Consider the following 6,264-nt stretch of genomic DNA (forward strand, 5'->3'; position numbering starts at 1 on the left):
ATTTTGTGATGACCAACCCCTGAAATGTTTTTTTTTTTTTTTATGGAAACCGAGCTAGTTTATGTTGAAGAGGGAATCGTGGAAGTGTTGCGAATGCCGGGAGATGGAAATTGCCTTTTCTCATCGCTAGCACATCAGATATGAAAATGTAATGCAATAACATCGAATGGGCAGCTTTCTGCCAAAACTCTGCGCACAATGGTCGGACAATTCTACCAAAGACGGTTAAATGAATGGACGGAACAATTATATGCACACGCGATCATTGCATTACCACAATGGGCCGAGGAAACAACTGGTAGATCTCTTCCTATCTTCTATTTCGAAATCAGGATTCTGGGGAGGAAAGGAAAGCTTAGTGGCGGTTGCACGAACTTTAGATTTTGCAATAAAGGTTTACAGAGAAGAAGAATGTAGCAGAGTAATAATTGAGAAACTAAAACGCTGTCTTGAAATCATTTATCGCTCTTCGGGCACAGCGGAGTACAACCATTACGACAGTGTGATGAAATTGCATTCAGGTAACAAAACTCTTTCTTCCATCCTATTCATTTCATGAGCTTTCTTTGAGTAGCTGGAAAGCGTCGTCGCTTGGCATTCAATCATACAGTGGTCGCCTCATTGGGTGCTCCGGAAATAACCTCCACGAGCATAAAAGATCCTGGTATCCTGGTATCGTGTGGAAACTCGAGTATTACGCCGACGCGAACAAATTTTCCTCTACAAGAAATACAGGCCTTTCAACAAGTAGCTCCCACAGTTGCCCTAGAAGTAACTCAGCAGTGAGAAGACAACCGTCCACCTCGAACTTTCATTGCTGCTTCCCGGAATGTGTCGGGATGCTCGCAGGTCTGTGACCGCGATACCATAGATCGCTTTATGAAGGATCAAGAAGTACACGTGGCTTGCCTTCATCATGGTATCATTCACAGTGCAAACATCGAATTTCTCGTGGTACAACGTTAATCAACAGACGACAATAGCAGCAAGAATGGGAGGTGGCACGTCAATACTTGTGCGTCGAGAGTTTATTGGAATGAGTAAGTTCCAACGCGTCACGGACAACATTTGCATGCTACGAGTGCCGGTTTTTGGCACAGAATTATTCATATTCTCAATCTATGCTAGATCGGCTGGATCACGAGCGGACCCACATTGGCATCACAGATCTGTTATCAGTGGACCGAAAAATCATCGGCAAGCAACTTTATCACTCCGAATGTAATGCTAATGGTGAAGCAGTCAAAGATCTTCTGCGATTTCATGGATACAAACTATACAACACATTCAGTAGGTGTAACAGCGTCCTCACCACATGGCGTCGAAGATCTCGTAGATCGCAAATTGACCACGTAATCTTGCCGGTATTGGACAGGTTCCAGTTACCAACATCCAGATGTACTGACGTTGCTCCAGGTTTTTCGGATCACATGCTTCTTTTACTAAGTGTAAAACATTAAATGTACTAACTCATCACGCACCGGTCACATACACACACTTGAAGTGTACACTCGCTCAAAATCAAGGGAACGATATCATCAAACGTTAACTAGTCAGCTGAGTGCAAATGAGGACATCATAGAAGACCCAACTACCATACTCTCCTGGCTGGTAGACAACATCAGGAATACGGCCACTACTTCACTTCAAACTCAGCGCTCTCCCAAGACGCCCAACCGATCCCGTGCAGTCAAACGTATGGAACACCTTCGAAAACTTTCTCTACAACACCCAGAAAATGCCACTTAAAAAAGCCGTAAAGATAGCGATGAAGGACAAGGAGAAAGCCTACCACTTCTTTTAACTCTTCCTCGCATTTCAAGATTATTGTGTGCTCTCAACTTAGTGTCCTAGGGGCACTTCCACAGTTATTAATTAAGAGCTTTCAATGCCTGTAGGGTAGGACGGGCCAAGATCGCCACTTTAAGGTAGACTTAAGTTTTATATTGAATAATACCAGTATTAGTAAAAAAGAACAAAACAAGTAGCAAACAAAAACACATTTATTTCATGAAACGAGTTTCTTATAATTCACAAAGATGGAACCATGCGTTATAATTCTCTTCTTTCGTGGACTGACCGAAGACACACTTGTCGCCTAACGAATCCTTAACCAGCAAGCTCAATTACCTTTTCTTGGAAAACTTCTCCATTGCAGCTTTCGATACTTTTCGTTTGTTTTTTAATTTCGTTCATATCTCTCACGGCCATTGATGTTTCAGCATATTTTGATGGCAGTTGGATGTGATAACTGCAGTTTTTTTTTCTTCCTCATAGACCTTCCTGGACACCATCTTCGGGACTGGCTTCAACTCCAATGATAATGTTATGAAGGTTTAACCGGTTTTGTTTTAATCCGGAAGAAGTGGGTAGTTCCTTATTTGAATCCACCACTACATTCGAACATGAAGCCAGCTTACTGCGATAACCAGGGTAGTTGATCGATAGCTCGATGACGTCATTTCGTTGGCGTCTGCAATGGGAAATTCTCATAGCAGGCGTTGACGATGGGACGTTGTCGAGTTGTTGAATAGCAACTATCGTGATAACTCACCGATTACCTGTCGATCTGCCAAATTTGGAAAGACGTCTGCATTGAATTGTCTCATATAATAATATTCCGCCCACTATATCACAAGAAATTGCGAGTAACTGAGTGGAATGGAGATAAGTTAAGCATTTGGGTACAGGACCAAGTCTCCCCTGGGTGGTGCCAGAAGATGAGCGCAATAGAATCATCAAGTTGCCATAAGGCACGGAATGAGACTATTGCATGGCTGGGTAGTCAAACCCCCCTATTCTGCGAGTCACGTGACTCTCTCTCTCACCGGTGAGGTGACAATAGTCACCTCGTGTGAGGTGACTCTCCATTTGATTTGCATGGAGAGTCACCTCACACGAAGTGACAATTGTCACCTCACCGGTGAGAGAGAGTCACGTGACTCGCTGAATAAGGGGGAAAGTCTTCCATTCGTTAGTCATTTCAGGTGGATTAGAACAGGTTTAGGTTTAGGGTGGGCGTTGGCCAGATTTGGATTTTTCAGATATAATCCTAAATAGGACCTAGATTATTTAATACACTAGTAACATCAACTTCCGTCACAATGTTTCATTGTGACTAATCAACACTCAATGGATAAAATATAAAATTTGCGGTAAATTTGAAAAAAAAGGGAACTTGGAGTGTAGAGCGCACTGCCCACTGGACGATTCTGAAACCTGACCAAGTGAGTGGGTTATGGGTTTATTTGATTGTACGTCATTTCCAAGTTATATATAGATACATTCATACCATTGGCATTTTGTATTTGAGATAAGACAGAGACAGGATGCGGAGGGCCCGCTTAGGGGGAGCGTAAACCATGTTATGGCTTCCATTTATTAAATAGTTCAGATTAGAGTCGGTGTATAATGAGTCACGCCAAGAGAAAAACAGTTGAACTCGCATCACGGTTTTCGAAGGATTCCCTTTCTTTTCACTTGGCAACAGAGGACTTCTACATCAACTTCAAATGACTTCTAGCGAGAGAAAAAATATTGGGACTGTAGTAAATCATTATATCAGTGATTTTGTCAAATTATCTTAACAAAAAATAGTAGAAATTCTCATTACTAATCATTACCGAGCGTATCCCATGACAATTTAACGCTCACTGCGTGTTTATGCTCATTTCTTCGATTATATTTTATATTTTATTGCAATACCTTTCGTAGACCTTTCATAGCATCGTAATGTTTATTTACTTTGCACGATAGGTAGCCGGTTTGACAGTTCAATAGGTAGACTTGGCTTCACTCTTGGCGTGACTCATTATACACCGACTCTAGTTCAGATAGGCTGGAAATGATAGGTTCATGGTGAGAAAATGTACCATATGGTGCCCGTTCACTGATCAAAATTAGATTCAAATCGTCAGGCCCTGCCCTGGAATAAGGGGATTGACGATGATTTGTCAAGTTTCATTTTGCATTTGCATATAATTGTAAGTTTAGGTTTGCTTTTGTTATTGTAAGACAGATAGTTTGCCTCAATTGAAACATTGAGTTGTATAAACTTGACGAATCATACCTCTAAAATAGTAGTGGTTACAGTGCCGCATTATCTAATAACCACTGCCTGCAACTAATGTTGGAGGGGTCGGCAGGGCTGATTACGGATCAAAACTAACATAACTGAAATGATTCCGAAACTAACGCTCATTCATTGCAGTTTGAGTCATAAAGTAGTTTTATTTATTTTCCTTAGTTTTTTCTACCGAGCTCGGCTGTGCGGCTCTCGGATGGGAGGGTTTCGCTGAGATCTCGGGGGGAGTGACATTTGATTGAGGTCTCGGATAATGCCTTTTCTAATAATCTGCCTACGTTTCTTTTCATTGTTATCTACTTTATCCCCTTTTTATTTTTCTGCTCTTCTTTCTTCTTCTCTTCTTTTGTTTTGTTTGTTTACATATAACTAATACTAATACCTCCTTGTTTTCTCTCTAATTTGTCTACTATGTCCCACCATCACGATGAGAGATGAGCTACCGTACATGGTACACGCTCGTATACACTCCCAAAATAGTATGCCGCAAGTAAGTATATCACAGAGGCAACTAAAGATCCAGAAACAAAAACCGATAACGCTGAACGGCAGATTGGTTTACAGTGGTCGACCAGGGTGTGTGCTGATAAATTACAAAATTACAATTACATCATTATTTCATACATCAGCTTGAATTACGTTGATCGATATTAAATTTTTTTTGCTGGGCACTACACCACCGGAGCAAGCAAAGTTCAACAATTCATCGTTGCTTATGCCTTTGTTGCCGTTTGGAACCAGTTTTGCGAGGTAGGCGACGATTGTGCGTATTTCTCGCGTAACTTTTGAAAAGGGCCTAGCCTGAACAATACGTAAAGAGCAAATTGAAACATTGTACGTCGCGTGAAAGTGGAACTTAATGAAGGCCTAAGTACTTTTTCGTAGTTTTTAGTTTTCGGATTTGAAAGATCGTCGGTTACAGTGGCCTGCTTACTGAGCAGAAAAACGCGGTCCCAGGTCCTTACATATCAAAGAGATTTATGTTAAAATCGCTTGTGTATCGTGTATTTTGCGAAACTCGTTGTTGTCGTTGGTTCCGGGTTTGAATGGATACAAAAATTTGAGCAACGGTATTATGTGATATGAGGGGCTCGGTGGCCTTAGAGCAACCGTTTTTGCTTACTGAGCAGAACATCATGAGTCTAAGGAAGCTGCTTCATCAACAGGAGCAACTTGTGGAAGCAATCCACTCTCAAACGGACGCGAATCACCGCATTGCTGCTGACCTAAAAAAATTCTGCTTAGTATCAGAATTATTCGACAGCATTGAGCACCTGCTCAATGACGTAAAAGAAACGTTGGCAGTAATATATATATAATATATATATATATAAAAATAATAATAACATGTGCAGCGCGGTCGGCCAGCATATGAAAACGTGTGATTCACAAGCGCACGCGACAATAACCGGCATCAACGAATCAAATTCGTTGATGTCACAAAAAATTACAAAATTACTTGACGAACGGCTATCAAGCTTATCAAATGACATGGCACTTTCAATAAAAGGGGCCGAATCATCACCTCATCATCATCATCCAGAGCCAAAACTTCTGGAAATTCTCGAGGAAGTGAAATTTGTATCTGGGGCTGTTTCTAGTCTTCAGATAAATGCTGCAGAACCTCATCAGAAGACCTTGGAGGAAGAATTTGCTGAAAGTCCTCCAGTACACAAAAATACAATATCTCCAAAAACTGACCATTCATCTCCTGGATGGCGCTTTTTAGGCAACAAATGGCACTGGAAGCAAGACTGGTCTAAATTTGACGCAAAACAACGGACTTGCAGGTTGCAGGAAAAAGCTGCAGAAAAAGCCAAACGCTACAGAAAACGACGAAAACAACAACAAATTCACACCAGCAGTACCAAAAACATCATCCAAGGAAATGAATACAGCCGCTACAACAACGCCACCTCCGACAACAACACCATCAACAATAACAACAACACCAATAACAACAACAACAGCAACAACGACAACAACAACAACAACAACTACTACAACAACAACAACAACAACAACATCAGCAACAACGGAAATGGAAATATCACATGGACATCATTACCCCTGGACAAAGAATTATTAGCCCCAGCACGCATACAATTTTCTGGACCACCAAGTAAAGACAGTACACCGAAATTTATAAATTTTCAAAAAGGGGAAACTATTAACCCTTA

The sequence above is a fragment of the Ochlerotatus camptorhynchus genome, unplaced genomic scaffold, assembly GCF_037179485.1.
Source record: "Ochlerotatus camptorhynchus isolate MF236.1 unplaced genomic scaffold, CSIRO-AGI_Acam_v1.1 ptg000503l, whole genome shotgun sequence".
Taxonomy (NCBI): domain Eukaryota; kingdom Metazoa; phylum Arthropoda; class Insecta; order Diptera; family Culicidae; genus Ochlerotatus; species Ochlerotatus camptorhynchus.